At 43.9% G+C, this 19,610-nt stretch overlaps 2 pseudogenes across 2 annotated transcripts; both read left to right on the top strand.

Annotated features, from left to right (window-relative positions):
- Window positions 1–217: 217 nt before the first annotated feature.
- LOC306652359 (Golgi phosphoprotein 3-like) lies at window positions 218–1,733 on the top strand (annotated as a pseudogene). Its single transcript, XR_013766621.1, has 3 exons — window positions 218–229; window positions 339–476; window positions 1,039–1,733. The product of XR_013766621.1 is annotated as a Golgi phosphoprotein 3-like (transcript).
- Window positions 1,734–6,329: 4,596 nt separating this feature from the next.
- LOC306652358 (guanine nucleotide-binding protein G(I)/G(S)/G(T) subunit beta-1-like) lies at window positions 6,330–7,401 on the top strand (annotated as a pseudogene). Its single transcript has one exon. The product of its transcript is annotated as a guanine nucleotide-binding protein G(I)/G(S)/G(T) subunit beta-1-like (transcript).
- The last annotated feature ends 12,209 nt before the right edge of the window (window positions 7,402–19,610 follow it).

Here is a 19,610-nt window from a genome sequence, read left to right as displayed (position 1 = left end):
AATATATTTCAGAGTGCTGCCATATTGGAAGGCCGTCAACGCCTCCGCTTCTGTCTCCACCAGGAAGCTGGGGTTAGGTTGGGGCCCTGCCTCGGGCAGGAAGGCGCTCCTCTCCGGTCCTGCAGACGCCGGCCCACCGGCTTCACCCCGACACATCTCCTCACGACTTCTCCCGGTCCCGTTGCGGACCGATGTTGCCCCAGAGCCGGGATTTAACATGGAACCCCAGGTCGGGAGAGGAGGAGGAGGAGGAGGAGGAGGAGGAGGGGGAGGAGGAAGAAAAGGGGGAGGGGGAGGGGGAGGAGGAGGAGGAGGAGGACCTGATAGTCTCCGACAAGGAGCGGGGCGGCTGCAGCGGTGAGGAGGACGCTTGGAGCCACAGCGATGAGCAGGAGGACGACGAGGAGGGCGACTCCAAGGAAACGCAGCTGACCCTGAGGGAGGAGGTGCGCCTGCTGGGCCTCAAGGACCAAGAGGTGTGGGCGCGGCGGAGAGGGCGGGCAGGATGGCGCGGGGGCCCGGACCCCAGGTGGGCGCCAGCCTCAGCCACGCACCTGCCCTCCTCGCTCCGGAGCCCCGTGGCCTGGAGCGCCCAGCTTGCCCAGAGGAGTGTTGAGCTGGCGCTCCCCTGCGCGGCCCGATTCTTTCCAGATCCTCCTCGCACAGATTGCTTGGATTTTTCCTTCCCCCTTTCACAGTCTTTTCATTTCCACACCCAGGCAGTCTGCATTTCTTCCTCGCTTTTTTCCTGCGTGTTCAGCCTGTGTAGATCCTAGGTTGCAATTCCACCCTGGAGACTGCCCGATAGACCGAACACCCAGGACCTCCAGCGCCCCGAACTCTTGTGTTTTGCCAGTTTTAGAATCTGGAGGGGTCCATAGATCCGCTTGTCAGGGGATTTGTATTGTTTAGACAAATTAAGGTACACCATTTGGTGTTATGAAAAAATTCGGTGGAAAAGTTATTTTTCCCATTAAAGTTCAAAGTCAAAGTTGTCATGAAATTTGGAAAACGACTTTCTAGGTGATCTTGATTCAGGGTTACACATCATTTTGGAATGACTGTATATCATCTGGATTACGTGACTGTATGTTAATTGAATTAGCATTGAGAGGAAGGTTACAACTAGAGGCTTGTGGAATGAGATGTAAAAGTATTTTAACAAGAAAGGTGATCTGTAAGTCTGATGCACCAACAGGGGATATTCTTCTTGATGTACCTCTAAAGCATGTTAAGGAGACTCAGCTTCCAGAAACAGTTCAGAACTGGATTGAAGTACTTAGTGGTGAGACATGGAAGCCATTAAAATTCCATTATCAATTAAGAAACATGTGGGAACGATTAGCTAAAAACCTGGTGGAAAAGGGTGTACTGACAGCAGAGAAACAGAACTCCCTACGTTTTGACATGACAACACATCCTCTCACCAACAACATTAAGCAGTGCCTCATCAAGAAGGTACAAGAAGCTGTTCTTGACAAATGGGTGAATGACCCTCACCGCAGGGACAAGTGCTTGCTGGCTCTCATTTACTTAGTCCATGCTTTGGATGTCCTGGAAAATGCGTTTGCACCTCTTCTGGATGAGCAGTTTGATTTGCCTACCAAGAGAATGTGGCAGCTTCTTGACTTAGACCCAGAAGTGGAATGTCTGAAGGCCACACCAACGAAGTTCTGTGGGCAGAGGTGGCACATTCACCAAGTAACTGTCAGAATGAAATGTTTCTCATGTAAACCAGTAGTTTTTCTTCTATTGACTTCTGGTTTTCTGCAGTTTGTACTTTCCCACACTATAACTGGCTTTTGTTTTCTGAAATGTTGGGTGGCTTTTTCTTTTTTGTATGTGTGCAGGATTCTGCTGGTATGAGAGGCCTTCCGCTTTCTGTTTTTAACAGATTTCACTGCCATATTGGCACCCCATCCCTGTTGCCATTCTCACTGTTATCTGTTTTGGGTTTCTGGTGTACTTAGTCTTTCAAAGTACTTCCAGTCACCTTCTGTGCAGTTTTTGGGTTACCTCAACCTAAGTTTTCCCACATGTGCATGTACATCTAGCATTCTGCCTACAATTCAGACAGAACTCACAACAAGGGTTTCAACTCACCAAAGATAAATATCTGTATCTATTAGGACATTTTATACATAGACCTCAGTTGAGATGTGTACTTAGCAAAATTATTGTATATTGAAACAGCACAGTAAATACTTAATATAAAATGCCCCTTGATTTTTGCTTCCCTTGTAAATCTATTGTATTATTACACTTGTTATAATTTTAACTATTAAATTATAAAGGTCCAGTTATTTCACAAAGCCAGTTTGGAATGAGCTGCTTTCCAGTTATGCTGTATATAGTTTGAATTATATATAAATTATTTCTGGTCACCCTGCCCTCATCTTAGTATTTTGCAAGATTTGATTAGTTGTACACCTGGTGCCCCTTACTTGGCTTTAGTCATGTTATTTGATGGCAAAATAGACCTCTCATCACTGAGAGAGAAAAAAATGTGTATCTGATTCATGCTGGGAGTTTTTTGAGCTCTACTGTTCATGGTACTCTTTGCCTAAGCATCTCTTTTTGGATTATTTTTTTGGGGGGTGGTCTTAACTGTTCTTATGATTTCTGTATGGAAGAGGCTTGTGACCAGTACTAATCTTGAGTAGTTTTTTATGTCAATAAGTAAATTAATGTCTGCTCTGAAATGTCCTTTATCTACTTATACTTCCTTGGGGGGGGGGGGGACACAAAAGTCAGTCCTAGCAGATGTTGCATATAAATTGGTAGCAAGTAATGACTACAACTCAGATGATTAAGCATTTTGTAACAGAAAGCTCTGCTGTTTTAATTTTTTATATACAATTATGATAATTAGCACATTGTAAGACTAGTTTGCTTTTAAAGTTTATTTTTACTATTTCTTTGTTTATTGTATCACCATTGGTTTCATAATGTAAATACTATGCATTGAAAAAATTAAATGTCAATTTTTTATTACTACAGTTGATGTTAATAGTGGGGCTTTCAGGTGTTTAGGAATTTCTTTGGTTAACCTTCATTGCAAAAGTACTAGATGGTGTTTAACTCTAGAGTTGAATTTTAAGGGATTCCCTAATATGTATACTATCTTTTTTATCTGAAATAATAAATAAACTATGATCTTGAAAGTGCCTGAAAAAATAAATAAATATATTCCATCAGGCTTATACTGAATGTAGATGTTTAATAAGGACATTATTGGACACACAGTTATCTGAGTCATGAGAGAGCTAAACAGTGAAATGTACTAATCGTGTGCCACAGCACTTAATTAAAATGCTTAATTTATTACTCTGGTGTTTTTCTTATTTAAAAATGTGCAAAACAAAGCAGCACAGTACCCACACTCTTAAATTCACATAACACACAAATTATACATTCCACATCTATGGCAATATGCAAATAAGGAATCAGCATATCTGCAGATTCATCAGAAAGTATTTATTCGGTGCTTATTTTTCACAGGCTCACCAAAAGAAAATAATTTTTGACAATTATAGTTCCTTCGCTTTTGGAGTTTATGGCATAAAAAGGATAATACTGAAATCTCTCTTTCAGGTAGGCAGAGAGAAGAAAGAAAAGGAGAAGGGGAGAGAGGATATTTTAAAGGCAGACTAGCATTTTTGTATCAAAAGTTAATTTATAGAAATATTAACTTACTTACCTGTATGACCAGATATATTTCACTTAGATGACACAGCCTCTTTGGAAACTTAAACATGGGCTAAGAGACTCCAATTAAATTTAGTTGTCTGTGGTGACTAATTTTAATTTTTAAGTGCAATATTTTTTCTAGAGTTAACAGAACTGACATGAGAGGCCAGGGGCAAAGTTCACCCAATATTTGGCACTTTATTTATCCCTAGGGCTTTCCTGGTTCTACTGCTTGCAGTGAGCTGTGAAATCCATGGTTCGCTGCTGGGCTCTGCTTAATTGTGAATCTTTATACTCTGCAGGTGAGTATCTGTAATCAAGCTGCATTAGAATCACCTGGAACTCTTGTTAAAATGCCGATTCCCAGTCCGAAGGCCCACCTGCATGTCATGCTGAAGGACCTGGAAGTCGGCATTTTATCATGGGTCTTAGGTCCTCATTCTCTGTCCCCAGTTACTTTGACTGTTGATCGCGCCTGCTGAGCAAACTTCCTATCCTCTGCCTCCTTGTTACTTCTGCTGCTGCTTCTTTAATTCTGTCTCTAGCCTGGCTACTCACATGGCTTCCTAGTTGTTATCCTATCTATCCTCTTTACTGTATTAAAAACCAACTGGAGCAAATTCAAATCTTACAATGTTGAATCCAGCACAAAATCCAGCAGTAGTTCCTGGGATAACATGATCTACTAAGACAGATAAGGCCCTTGCCAACCTTCCTCTCCTGCTCCATCCACTCACCTGTACTTGGGCTGACACAGCTGTGCATTGAAGGCTTTTGCTGTTCTCTGAACTCTTTGCTGGGCCAAAGCTCCAGGCCTTTGCTCCTAGCCTCTTATTACAAGGACCATATCTCATCCCCTTCCTGGTTTTCTAACAAACACCCACTCCTCTTTAACACAGCAGCTCAAGAATGACCTCTTCTATGCTGACTTTCCTAGTCTAGTTCCTTCTTTGTTCTCACTTCTCTTCTGATCTTCATTTTCTTCCATGTGCCACAATATTTGTGAACAGGTTCATTGCTCATTTGAAGTCCCAGCTCATGTCTTATTTCTCTTGGCATCTCAAAGAACATATTCATGTTTTCCCAAATAAGTGGATGAACTCATGAACTGAGTAACAGAAATCCAAGTAAATTTGCAGATCAGGAGTTGAGTGCATCACCCTTCTTTTGCTGTTGTAGATCTCATCAGAATTTTGTCTGAAGGACACAAACAAAATAAAACAGCTTGGAGCTTTCCATATGCAAACTGACTCAACCCAGCTTTACTGATACATGCTAGAACTAGATGAAGTCTATAAAATATTCTTTCACGATATGGATATGACAGAAGGAGAATGAAATAAATGAAACCAGTGTCTTTGTCATATAAACCTCTGAGTGAATTAGAGTAAATGAGCAATCTATATGGCAAATCTCACTGATCTTTCTTGAGAGTTATTTTACTTAATTGGTTGATTTAATTTCCTGAAAACTGAGTACTACTTATTTGCTAAAATTCCCTTCTCTTATCTAAACTTAATTTATTTCAATTAATTTCCATCATTCCTTCTTTTTAACAGTATACAGTGTGATTTGGGTTTTTCACTGTTTTCTTATAAGGTTACAGTTCAGAGACCAAACATAAGAAGCCAAAGACTTCCAATTGTACCATCTGAAGTAATTTTAAGAATCAATGTTTGCCCTTACATGTTACTAATGGGAATGTAAAATGGAACAGTTACTTTGGAAAAACAGTTTGCTTCTTAAAAAGTTAAATGGAAACATAGAGTAAGAGTTGTTAATACCACTCCTAGGAATCTACTCAAGAGAATTTGACAAATATTCCCACTAAAAGACTTGTACATGAATGTTCATAGCAGCATTATTCATAATAGCCAAAGGGGGAAAGCAACCTAAATGCCCATCAACTGATGAATGAACAAGCAAAATGGAGTATATCCATACAATGGAATATTATTCAACAATAAAAGGAAGCAAAATATTGATACATGCTGGAACATAGATGAACCTCAAAATCATGTTAAAGGAAAAAAGTCACTTAAAAAGAATGGTGTCTTTTCAAAATGAGTGCATATTGTTGTGTTCAATTTATATGGAATATCCAGAAAAGACAAATTTATAGACATAGAAAGCAAATCAGTTATTGGCCTGGGGTGGAAAGGAGTCATAGGGTGGGACAGAAGGAATTGATTGCAAACAGACTTGAGGAAATTCTGAGGGAGCTAGAAATGTTCAGAAATTAGGTCATGGTGATATTTACCAAGTTCTACAAATTTACAAATAATCATTGAATTGATAGACCACAGTGTTTATTCACTTATGATGCCTACACTGTGTTATGGAAATTATGCCTCAATGAAATTGTAAGAAATGGTGGAGGTTGACACTTGGTTACCATCATATTTTTATTTCAGTGATAGTATAGTTTCAAAAACCTTTCCCAGGAAATGTAAAAAAAAAAAAAAAAAAAAAAAATCTTTACGGATGGCAGTGGTGGCGTGTGTGGGTGGCAAGGGCAGCAGGCTGGGATAGGAGCACAGCAGCGAACCCGATCAGCCTCACCGGCTCTGCCCGTGGACCACAAGTGCGATGACCAGGCAGAAGCGTGGGCACATCAGGCCCAGCAAGGACAAGATCACGGATTCTTTGAAGTGGCATTGGAGCACTAAGACCAGAAGATGAGTGAACTTGACCAGTTGCAGCATGAGGTGGAACAACTTAAAAACCAAATTAGAGTTTCTTGAAAACCATGTGCAGATGCAACTTGCTTCCAGATCACAAACATCAACCTAGCATGAAGAATACAGATGTGCACCAAGAGAACACTGAGGGGTCACCTGGCCAAATCTATGCGATGCATTGGGGCACAGATTCCAGGCTTCTCGTCAGCACCTCACAGGAGAGAAAGCTTATCATCTGGGATAGCTACACCACAAACAAGGTTCACACCATCCCTCAGCGCTCCTCCTGGGTCATGACCTGTGCTTACGCCCCTTCTGGAAACACGTGGCCTGTGGTGGCCTGTGCAACATTTGCTCCATTTACAACCTGAAAACTCACGAAAGGAATGCGCATGTGGGTTGTGAGCTGGTGGGACATACAGGTTACTTATCCTGCTGCCTATTCTTGAATGACAATCAGAACGTCACCAGCTCTGGAGACACCACGTGTGCTCTTTGGGACATGGAGACCTGCCAGCAGATGACCACATTTACTGGGTACACTGGAGATGTCATGAGCCTGTCTCTTGCTCCTGACACCAGACTGTTCATCTCTGGTGTTTGAGATGCCTTGGCCAAGCTCTGGGATATCCAGGAGGGAATGTGCAGACAGAACTTCACAGGCCACAAGTCAGACATCAATGCCATTTGCTCCTTTCCAAATGGCAATGCATTTGCCACCGGCTCAGAAGATGCCACCTGCAGGCTGTTTGACCTCCATGCAGACCAGGAGGTCTGCATGACCTACTCCCAAGTCATCATTTGCAGGATCACCTCTGTGTCCTTCTCCAAGAGCAGGTGCCTGCTGCTCAGCAGGTACGATGACTTCAACTGCAATGTCTGGGATGCACTCAAAGCAGACAGGGAAGGTGTCTTGGCTGGACATGACAACTACATCAGCTGCCTGGGGGTCCTGGGACAGCTTCCTCAAGATCTGGAACTAACACCACAGGTGGACACCACAGAGACTGGAAGACCGTTCCAACCTTGAAGTGCTGCAGTGATAGCAAATCCTATCCAACTTCACTAATGTGGACACCCACACTCCCCTCAGAACTTCAAAGGGAAAGATCTTTTTCCTTCACCTATTGCTGAAACCAAGAGCACAATTCCCATTAAGAGAAGGTCTCTGTGCTGTAAACTAAAACAAATTGTGCATTCCTTCCGGCGCCATTGTCTTTGTTTTCTTTTTTGTCTTCGATGAGTTTTAAAAGAAAACACTACAATAAACATGTTAACCAGAAGTTAAAAAAAAAAAAAAGTCTTTAATCACAGAATCTAGATTTTTAAGTTGGTTTCTTTCCTTCTCCTCAAACCCCTGAGGCCCTCCACCTTTATACCAGTGGAGGCATATTCGGAATGTAAAAAAAAAAAAAACTTTCTTCCCCTTCAAACTAATTATGTGAGCTCTGATGACATCAGCTATATTTGCAGCACTTGATTAAGGCCATGATACTAATTAAATTCTTGAATGATTAGAAATTCAAATTATCAGGCCTCCTTTAGCAACAGTTATTGCTGCCTGTCTCCAGAATAATAAGTCAAGGAAATGACCAGGCTCATCTTGAGTTTATCCTGAGTTTAGTGAGAAAATAATAATAACTATGAATGGCTAAAACTTACCTATTTACATGGGCCAAAATTTCTCTAGTAGAAGTAGTATCTTTCTAAGAGTGAATTCATTGAGAATTGCTGTGACAGGATAGGATAACCCCTGAGCTTTAGGGCTGCACACAACAAAGTTCAGAATCTGCTTCTGTCACTTACCAGTCATATGATTGTTGGCTAATTTAATTTTATTTCTCCCAGCCTGCATATCTATAATATGGGATTTGATTCTCTATCTCAAAGGATTTAGGGGCTGATTAAATGAGATCCCTTATGTGTCACTGGGTCTTGCATTCAGGAGGTGTTTAATAAATGGAGCCCACTCAACACATATTAACTGTCTACTGTGAGAAATAGAAAGTCCAATGATCCTTTTGCAGAATACAGTGTTTAGCCTTATAGGTAAGACCGAGATGTAAGAAAAGCAGTTGGAGGGGAGAACAGAATGGAGAAGTAAAAGCAGATAACACCAGAGTGTGACAAATTCATGGCCCCTTGATAAACAGGAGGTGAGGGGGAAGGACTGATCTGACCAGCAGAGAAAAACTAGAAGACACACTCAACCCAAGAAAGACTTCTGGCCACAAGAGAGCAAAGAGAGATGGGCACACATAAAGGTGTATTACTTTAAATAACCCAAAAGGAGACAGTAAAACCTAGGTTGAGGTTATGTTTGGGAAGGCTGCTCACCCAGACACTGAGGAATCAGGGTTGGGGGGAGGGGCCTTTTACACTAGAAAATAAAATGCTGATTGTGACTTCCCTGGGTGTGTCTACTTTTTCAGACATGGATCTTGCAAGAAAATCTTAAAAATCTCACTTTCTCTGTACTTTTTGATGCTCAGTCCATTCTTTGGGATTGACAGGTGAGCATGTTTCTCACACCTACCATCCAAATTCAGCAAACATTTTTGAATACCTGCTATATTCCTGCTATTCTTAGTGTTCTGGATGCATCCATGAGTTTTAAAAGACAAAAATTCATATAGCAAAACCTATGTGGACAATAACTATAAGCACAATCAATAACTAAATGTTTTTGTGTTAGATATAATAAGAGAAAAATGAGTAAGAGGGATCTAGAACCATGGAGGTAGAGGAAATAAATGATGAGTTGCAATTTTGGGTAGTCAGGGAAGGGCTCCTTGAGTAGGTAAAATGTAAGGGAAGCCCCAAAGGAGTGAGGGAGTTAGCCATCATCCAGAGACATCTGGGAAGAGTCGAACAAATATCTAGAACAAAGATGTTCAAGTGGAATGTGCTAGAAACCTTTATGAAGCACAGGGGATGGGGAGGGTGACTACCCTGGAGATGGAAGAGTAAGCTGAACTGCATTCAAACTCTGCCTCCATGGCCTGCCTATCATGTCATCTTTGGCTTTTTATTTAATTTCTCCAAGTGTATAGCCCTTCATCTGTAACATGAGATTTCAATATCTATTTCCCAAAAGATTACCTGTCCCCAGTGACCTCTGAAGCTGGAGTCTGTAGGTTGTGTTTCAGCAGAGTAAGCAGAGCAGAGACCACTGTTTTATTTCTGTCTGGTTCTCACCCATTCCACATCAATGGCATCCCCTTCTGCTAAGCTTATTCCAGTACTGGATCAAGGTTGGTGGGCAGTTAGGAGATGGGGCCAGCTGAGGTTGAAGATCAATTATAAGATACAAAAAAGGTTGGAACCGTGAGAGATAAGCATTAGTTTATTCAATCAACAAGCAGTGTGTGTGTGTGTGTGTGTGTGTGTGTGTGTGTGTGTGTGTGTGGTTTTCTCAGAATCAACTATACATTAAAGTTGACTCATATACTTTTGTTCAATACTTCTGGTGAATTGTGTGCTAGAGTTTGACAGAACAGGATTATGGTATCTTCTTTAATGTTATTCCTCTCAAACTTTCTTTTGGTTCATTGCTGGATGTAAATGGTATAGTGGAAAAAACTCTGAATTCAGTCAGAAGATCTTAATTCAACAACTATCTCTTCAAGATTTAACTGTATGACTTGCTATTTATCTCCTCTGAACTTTATTTCCCTCACTTATATAATAACAATGAAAACTCTACATCATCTGCTTCCCAGGTGTCAAAGTTCAAATGAGGAAATGCATTTAAAATCATTTTGTAAAGTATAATTGTTAACCTGAAATGTGGTGAGGAGTTATGGTTGAAGAAAGAGGCTGATGGAGACTGAGCGATGGTCAATTACTTGTTGTAAAAAGAATGGTTTTGGCATTTCTCCACTGAGTAGACGTTTGGTGCTAATTTATGCACATTAGTTAATTTTGTTTTGCTGGGGGCTCAGATGGGACTCCCTGATGAATGTGCCATCCATGACAGAGTCAAGGAAAGCACACAGCTCAATGCTGTGATCCTTTCAGGGTTGGAACTAAAGGAGAGGGGCTCTTGAGAAGCACCAATTTGGCTGGCAATTTCCAACTCATCTGCTCATGGAAACTCTGCTGAGACCTGGGAAGTGGGATGAGTAAAGAAAACTCTTTTTCCTTTAATACCATTGTGTTTATTTTCAGCCCAGGATTCAGCCACCTGAGTTTACATGCCAGGCATATAGGAAGGTACTGTATTCACAAAATGGTGCCTGGCAGTGCTGTGCCCATATTTCCAAGCTCTGAACCCATCTGGGCTAGCTGTGAGTGAGAGGAAGAAAGTGGCATACTCTTCCATGCAGAAAAAGACTTAGGAGTGAAATTTAAGGCATATTCTTGGGAAAAAAGAGAATTATTCAGGAGAATGGCAGCAAGATGCTGTGTGAAGTTATGTGTGCATGGTTACAGCATTAATCGTGTAGGGCAGAGAAGAATCCCTGAATTAAGATTATTAAGCCTGACAGCAGGTAAAACTTTGCATCTCTGCTTGTGTGTTAATCTCACTATATGAGCTGCAAGTAGCTATGAATAAGACCAAGGATTTTGTATTATTTTCTCTCTCCAGGGCTCACCCCTATAATTGGCATTCTGTAGTTGCTCAGTAAGTGTGACTGAATGAGATGGTGGCACTAGTTCTGTCCACATAGACTGACTAGGGAAGAAAGGCTGTCCCTGAGTTTTCCATGGGCAATTCACCTCAATGTTTTACCATCCTCAATATTTGGGAAAGATTTTTATTTGGTAAAAATATTTCTCTTCCTTGGTACCCATTCATTTTAAATGTGCTTGCAGTATCAGCGTAGGCTAGCTATGGGCCAGGGTGGAAGCTTGCTGTGGTCGGTTTCTATAAGGCTGACATTCCCAGTCATGCTGGGTGATTCGGAGGTGGCTGTAATGGCTTACATATATTACTGATTGAGATACTGATAACTGAAAGTGTCTTACAGTGGTAAAAGATGTAAAATTAATTTGATGACTATTTAGAAATTTTCCATTTTATTTGAACATTGAATGTATGGCTTTATGTATTAACTTCTTAACTTCTATAATGACTGAGTGTATGCAATTCTTTGAATACTCCCGCCACAGGAAATATTCTAGGACAATTAAACATTTCATTTTCTGGATCTTTGTGCTAAAGAATCTCAGTATTTGTTTGCTTATTTTTTTTGGTCATGATTTGTCTATCAACACTGAAGTTCATTGCTTTGCCTACAGTGTAAAATATTATATTTTTTTGAATTTTTTCTTGTTTTTGTATTTTTCTAATGATACATGCAATTTTTATCCCTGCCTCTAAAAGATAGGTATTAGGTGTTCCTAAATAGAAAATTAACTGGGATATTTTAAATATATTCCATATCTAACATCTTTCAACATATTTAATTTTTTAAAAATATTTTATTAATTAATTTTATTACTAAGCCTCTTCTACAGTTTCCGATTCTTTCCAACTTACTCTACTTATGAAATTATGATTTTATGTGTGTCATAAAGTGAAAAAGTTAGGAAAATACTGCTATCAATTATCATTATTAAATTTTTCACCTTAGGAGATTAGATGTAAGTGGCAGCAATGTTCATCTTGGCAGATGGGATTTATTAGAGGAATCCAAGATGTTTCTACTTTCATTTCTAAGGCACCATTTGCTAAGATGGTAAAATAAAGAGGGACACTTTATTTTGTGAACAATATTTCATAATGATGGACACTTCCTGGTGGGACTGAATGTGTCTGTAAATATCACAGAGAAACCCCTTAATCTGTAAACCATGAAAGATTGTAATTATGATAAATAATATCAATTTGTAATTATAATAAAAAATAATGAAGTCTTAGTTTTCCAACTGTTTATTCTCGTGCTTCAAATATTTCCTAAATCTGCTCAAAATAGTCCTCACCAAGGAGGACCTGTTTTCACAGTTGATGTGCAGTAATGAGGCATGGTTAATACCTCCTTAAGTCACAGTGCCATTCGGTATTTCATGGATATTCAATAACAAGGGCAACTACAGACACATGGCTTCTTGGGTCACACCTTCTATGGAGTGGCAGAGGGGAGCAATATCAGTGTGCCTTGGGATTGGACCCTGCTAAAGCCCCCAGCCAGAGACTGGGTGGCACCCATGGTATGTTCTCAGCAGGTGTCTCGTCCAATCTTCCCAGAGGAAGTGCAGGAAGACACAGACCCTGATCCCAAAACTGCCACCACCAGGAAACTTGCTCCCCAGCAGTTCCCCTTGTGTCTGGTCAAGCGCTTGCAGGACCACGGACAGCTCTCTGACAGCTCTGGGGTGGAACAAGGGTGGAGGGATTCCTGCCATTGCAAGAGCACCTAGCTGTCAAACCCCACCGCCCACTTTCACAGAGCAAGGCAACACACAAAGGCAAGATCACACCTTCACTGCGACAGTGGAGGACAGTGTCCTGTCCCAGTCCCAGCGAGTGAGATCCTGGTGACAACATCCCCACTTGCTCACTGGCGTCACACCTGCAGAACCAGTCCTGTGCTGGTGCACCGCCTATCTCCTGTCCTTGCTCCCCGCTTCAGAGGCCCATGGCTTCTCCTGCTGGCAACTCTGCTCCAGCCCTCCACCCTCCTCCACCCTTGGTGGTACGTGGAGTGTGCATATTGGGGCCTGCACCACTGCCCACCTTTCCAGAGAAGAGTACCCTGAAGGGGGTATGGGCCTGTCCCTGTACTGGAGGCATAGGTACCACCAGCAAAAACCCACATGTGTCACCCTAGTCCCCACCTGCTGCATGCACCAAGAGCCACCCTCTACCTGCCAGTTAGAGTCTGCTCAGCCCTCCTGCCACCTGCCACCTCCACAGGACTCCAGCCAGCTGTGCAGCCATCCTGACAACCTCTGGGGAGGGTTAGGGTTAGGGTTAGGTTTAGGGGAGGGATCCCTGCCATTGTCACAGCTGCTGACCTCAACCAATATCTACAACCCTTCCCAGAGGTCCAGGAAACCTCAATGGGTCAGCTGGTGGATCAGCAGGCTCTGGATCCAAAACCCCAGTGCCCACAATCCACAGTTCCCTGAGGATCTAGGTATGCTCCAGGCACGTGGTTTCCACAACTATCCCTCTTGCGTCCGGTACATGCACGTGAACTTCGCACACACATGTCTGTTCCTGGCATGACCCTGCCTCTTGCCCTGTGTGGACAGTTTTCTGCACATGCCCAGGGTTCTCTAATCATTACCCTCCATAACTGCATCCTGGTAACAGGTCTCACTGCCTTTTCTCCTGAAGCTGAGTTGGCCGCTGTAGAAAGACCCTTTGCGCTCGCCACTGTATTTCTGAATCGCACAGTCTCTAATCGCTGCCATGGGTATGTCCCAGGAAAAGTTTTGTTCCTCACTATTGTCCCCCAGGGACTGGCCAGTGGCATCCCCCATGAAACCCTATCACAGCTCCAGCAGACTTTGCTAATCTTGTTGGCCACTCTGGCTGCCTGGTCCCATGGGGACACTCACAGGTCATCCTGCTGCTGGCTTGCAAGGGCACATTGGCGGTTGAGTCAAGCACCTCATAGGTGCTTTTTCAGGGTCTTGAAGACCATTCTACACTTCCTGGGAGACAGGGACTTGTCCTCCATCCTCCACATGCCAGGTCTGGTGAGGAAGATGCTGCTGTCTGCTGCACCTTCCACTGATTCCTGCAGCACAGACCATCAAATCATCAAGCACATGCCTCCTAAGGCACAGGAGCAGGAAGGGGCTATTTGCCAGCTTGCAGCACTGAGGCCTGTCCAAGACCGCTGTCCAGGGAAGACTGTGCACAGAGCCCCTGGAGACAGTGCCCAAGGGGAGCCTGAGAAGACAGAAGACTCTGAAGAAAGATAATATCAGAAGGGGATCTTCCATGTGACTGGAGGAGCACAATCTGCCTTCAGGCCCCTGGTGTCCCATGGCCACCTGCCTTCCTTTATCCCTAGGCCTGGGACTCTGCAGGTAAATGTCTGCAGCCAGATCTCCCAAGACAGAGCTGGCATCTCCCACACCACCTGTACGAGCTCCTGCCACAAAAGAAATGCCATCAGCAGCTCATACAGCTCCAATTGGGGTCTCCAAGGATGGGAGAGGAGGGCTCCAGGCCCTTCCAACTGTGAGCTACCCCTGGGATGCTCTTCATCTCCAGGGATTCCACTGAAGTAGGCCAACACTGAGAAGGTGCAGAAGGGAGGGTGGGACAGCCATTGGCCAGGAAGAAGGGTTGAAGCACTGTGGATGCCGGCAGGTCACGGAAATGGAAGTTTCTTTTGCTGCCTCACTGCAAAGGGGAACCTTTGAAGCTGCCACCCCCTCTGGAACTGGCCTGTCCAGTCAGCGTTGAGAACCTAGACTGGGAGAAGGAGAAAGTTCTGCAGCACAGCAACTGCCTTCTGATGAGTGAGACCCAGGCCATGTGTGACAGCAGTACCATGGCCCCCAAGCCCATTCATGGAACGCCGCTGCATTGGGAGGGACAGGACTGTGACATCACTGGGCCTCAGCTAGAACTTGCTCCACCATCCCAGTACCACCACTGTGGCAGCCTCCACATCAATATAAGTGGGCTCTGCCATCTCATCCCAGAGACACCCTCCCACCTCCAACCTTAGTGTCCTCTTCCCCACCAGCCTGCCAGTTGCTTCTTTGACCCTTCCTCCCAGGCCCTCTCCCAGCACGCCAGCAGGCTTGGCTCCACAGCTAGTGGTTCCCTTTGAGGCCACCCTCATGAACACCAGTTTGCCTTCCCAGTCCCTCCATCTGGGGCCTCCATTCAGCTCAGGTAGGAGCTTTCTCCCCTCTCACCAGAGCCCAAAGCCCAATAGAACTCACATGGCCTCACCTGTGGACAGCACCAGTAGGCCAGCTCCAAGGGTGCAGCAACAGGGTCCGCTTGAGAAACAGCCTGTCATCCGTGGAGCCTCCATTCCACCAATTCCTGGGGTTCCTCATGGGAAGACACCCAGGTCCCTCTCCTTTGCCAGTTCTTAGTCTGAACACCTGGCAGCTCCAGGTCCAGGGGCAGCCCCAATCCCACCATTGACTGCAGGTCCCCCAGCCTTGGCCAGACCAAAGCACTCAGCCCTTGGGGCTGACACACTTAGAAACCCCACCATGGGTTCCCATGTCAGCACCCAGGCATATTCTCCTGGCAGCCAGGCTGCAAGGCCTGCTGGGACATCAAATGCATTGGCCTCTCCCTCTGCAGCTGCCCCCGAGTGGCCAGGGCCTGTGACCAGAGTTTGTCCTGACTACAGGCAGCCCTAGTCAACATGTGACAAACAAGTTCCATCCCCTTCCAGGCTGACAGAGTTAGTTCCATTAAAGGTCACTGGAAGGACAGACTTGACCCCAGGCCTGACTACTCACAGGACAGCAGTGAGCATCTGCTCAGAAAGTAGAGCAACCCCCAAACCCAGAGAGCACCATGGGGTAAGCTTGGGACAGAACAACAACATTGCCCCTGGCCTGAGCACTACCACAGCACTCAGAAAATGCAAAAGCAAGAGCAATTGGGGGCAAGGAAGCAGTGGTGTTCCTACCCTGAATGCCACCCCCCAACACCTGCCCACCCAGGAACACCTAAGCTCATCTCAGGGGACCAACACCATCCCCAGAAGGCTACTTCTAGTAGCTCATCTGTCCCTTTCACATCAATGGCATCTGGGAGCCCAGACTTGCTCCCAGATCTTATATCAGTCTTGGGGAACATGTGTATCTCTTCCCAAGGAGGAGGGACCCCAAACAACAGAGAGCAACCTGGGGCAAGCTTGGTACAGAGTAACGCCAATGTCCATAGGCAGATGACCACCATGGGGACCAAGGGGCAGAAGGGAAAGTGTAAATCAGGGCAAGCAAACACTGGTGTTTGTACAGTTACTGTCATCCCCCGAAGCCTGCCCATGCAGAAACCCTTAGGCTCTTCTGGGGGAACAGTGACCACCCCAAGAAAGACCTCCTCTACTTGTAGGTCTGTTCCCATAGCACCTATGGGATCTGGGAGCCCAGGCTTCTTCCCAGGTCTGACATGTCCCAGGGCAGCAATAAACACCTGCTCAAAAAAGTAGAGGAACCCCCAAAATGAGAGCAAAATGAGGCAAATTTGTGACAGAACACTAACAGTGCCCCTGGCCAGAGGACTACCTCTGTCCCCAAAAAATAAAAACAAGATAAAACAAAGACAAGGAAACACTGGAGTTCCTACCCTGAGTGCCACCCCCCCCAAACACCTGCCCACCCAGGAACACCTAAGCTCATCTCAGGTGGCCAACACCACCCCCAGAATGGCTACCTCTGGTAGCTCATCTGTCCCTGTGACATCAGGGGGATCTGGGAGCCCAGACTTGCTCCCAGATCTCATATCAGCATTTGGGGCCTTGTGCCTCTCTTCTTAAAGAGAATGGACCCCAAGCAATAGACAGCAACCTGGGGCAAGCTTGTGACAGAGCACCTCCAGTGTCCATAGGCAAATGACCACCATGGGGACAAAGGGACAGAAGGTAAAGTGCAAACAAGGGCAAGCAACCTTCCTACATATACCGCCATCCCACAATGTCTGTCCAAGTCAAACCCCGTAAGCTTTCCTGGGGGAACCAGCACCACACAAGGAAAGGTCACCTGTACTCGTGAGTCTGTCCTCATGCAATCAAAGGGATCTGGGAGCCCAGACTAGACTCGGATTTCATATCTGCCATTGGGGCCATGTTTCTCTCCTCCCAAATTGGAGGAACAAGAAGACTGAGACAGGCCTAATGGGGCAACTTGGGCTTCAACACCTTCAGTCCCACTAACCAGACCATCTGCATAGTGACCACCTTAAATGGGAGAAAAAACAACTCTGTCTCTGGGGTTGATGGAGGCCATTTTAAGTTCCCCCACTGCAGAAACCCCCAAGTCCACCTTGGAGCACCTACACCACCATGAACAAGGCTATATATTCTTACACCCATGCCCTGGCCTCTCACCCTGGCAGCTTTGGGTACATGGTAAAGAGGACTGACCATGTATTGGCCCAGATTTAACAAGAGTTCTGTTGTAACTCCTCCAAATATGTTCTCTATGTCCACAGCTGGTAGCTCTTCTCCCAGTGACATGCCTGGTTTTTAGATGTTTGGTCATTTAATGGTGTCCTTGAGGTCTCTTCTGTTCCTTGTTTTGTCCTATTTCTTTTCCTCATTACTGTCTGAAGGTACTAGTTTGGTAAAGTTGTCCTCAAGTACTGAAATTCTGTCTTCTGCTTGATCTGGACTGTCATTGAGTCTTTCACCTGCAGTTTTATGTGACATACTGAACTTCTGCTTTCCCAGATTACTACTTGATTTGTTTTCAAAATCTCTCTCTCTCTAGACTCAAGTGCTCATTCACTGTCTTATTTCCCTTCATACTTTCAGCTGTCCTTTGCACTCTCTTGGTTTACATTGATTTTTTCAAAGGGTCATTCTTCTGAGTGGTTTGTCCGGCATTTCTTTCACTGTAAAACTTTTGGTCTTGGTGCCAAGAAAATTATGGAATGTAGGAGGTGTCATTTGGCCTTGTTTTGTGAAATATCTTTTATTTGTGTAGAAATTTGCACTGTTGATGGGGCGAATATCTCTTTCATTTTTGTTTTTTGTTGTTGTTGTTTTGTTTTTTTAATCTTAACCAGCGATGGAACACAGAGGAGCTTAAGCAGTGAGCCATGTACCAAGGTCTTTCTCTTGTTTTCAGTTTCACCAAACTATCACTAAATTGTTTAGGGAATGACTGAATTATTGAGTTTGGCTTTGAACTTGTGATCCTCCTGCCTCAGCCTCCTAATCTGCTTGGACCACAGGCATGCACTACCATGCCCAGCTCTCTCCCGCTTTCATTCGATCCACTCTTATAAGCAGCCTTGTATTGTTGCTGTAGGCTGGTGATGGTTTGGTGTGTTGTGTTGGGTTTCTTTAGGGATGTACTCCATGGCCTCTTTTCCCTGCTGCATGTCCAGCTGTGACTAGTGAGGACTGACCCTGGGCATTGAGGTCCATAGTGTGAAAGACCTGAGTTCTCTGTTTGTCTAGAGAGAGGGAACCCTGTTTTAATCCAGGGATGTGATGTAGACAGTAGGGTCATCTTGCTCATGTCCCAAATGGTCTAGGTATTGAGTACCCATCAGAGGGATGGCTGTCTGTGAAATAAAAAGTATGAAAGTAATATATCAGAAAATAAGACAAAAAGGCAAGGATATTTTTAAAGCAGGGGCATGATTGGTTGAGCTGTCCAGAAGGGTCTGTCTCTAACAAAGAAACAGCCTGTGACAGATGTATTTGTAGTAGTACAGAACAAAGGGGACCAGTAGGTAAAAAGTTTCAGTGTGGGGGAGTCTTATTTCAGTGCTTGCTTCTTCATGTGGCAGAGTCTTACTGTAAACAGGTTATTTGGCACCAGGGCTATGTTTGAACTTCAGCTGTGAGCTAGAAAAGGGTGGCAGAGAGAGATGGGCATTCTTACCCCTGGGAGTTTCCACCTGGGAGTTCCCAGAAGAGGGCTTTCCTGCCTACTGACTAAAATATTTCTCATTTCACACAGGGCTCATAAATGGCTTTCCACATATCCCACATCTTTAATTTTTAAATGCAAGCGGTGGGCAGTTACTTTGAGTTCCCAGATCCTTGTTTTCAGGGTACCACAGCCAATTATAATGACAGAAAAGAATTAGTAGCAAACATATCATTCTAATAACATTCCATGCAGAATGTTTCAACATATTTCCAGGATTAAAGCCATTTAATTCATGAAATATTTGTTCAAGTCAATGCAAGACAAGATTCTTTTTCATAGTTTTAACTAATTTGTTTGGGCATGAATTTTAATGCAATTTATATTAAGCCCCAATGAAATTTTTCATAGAACTAGAAAAAGCATTAATGAATTTCATTTGGAAAAATAAGAGACCCAGAATAGCCAAAGCAATTCTTAGCAAGAAAAGTGATGCAGGAGGTATCGCCATACCAGACCTTAAACTCTACTAAAGAGCAATAGTAACAAAAGCCACATGGTATTGACACAAAAACAGACAGGTAGACCAATGGTACAGAATATAAAACAGAGACAAACCCACATAAATATGATTATCTCATACTAGACAAGGGTGCCAAAAACATACAATGGAAAAAATATAGGCTGTTCAACAAATGGTGCTGGAAAAATGGAAATACCTATGCACTAAGATGAAATTAAACCCCTATCTCT

The sequence above is a fragment of the Sciurus vulgaris genome, assembly GCF_902686455.1.
Source record: "Sciurus vulgaris genome assembly, contig: HiC_scaffold_179_arrow_ctg1, whole genome shotgun sequence".
NCBI classification, from domain to species: Eukaryota; Metazoa; Chordata; class Mammalia; order Rodentia; family Sciuridae; genus Sciurus; species Sciurus vulgaris.
The sequence above is the reverse complement of the archived record's forward strand: the minus strand, read 5'-3'. Positions and strand labels throughout refer to the sequence as shown.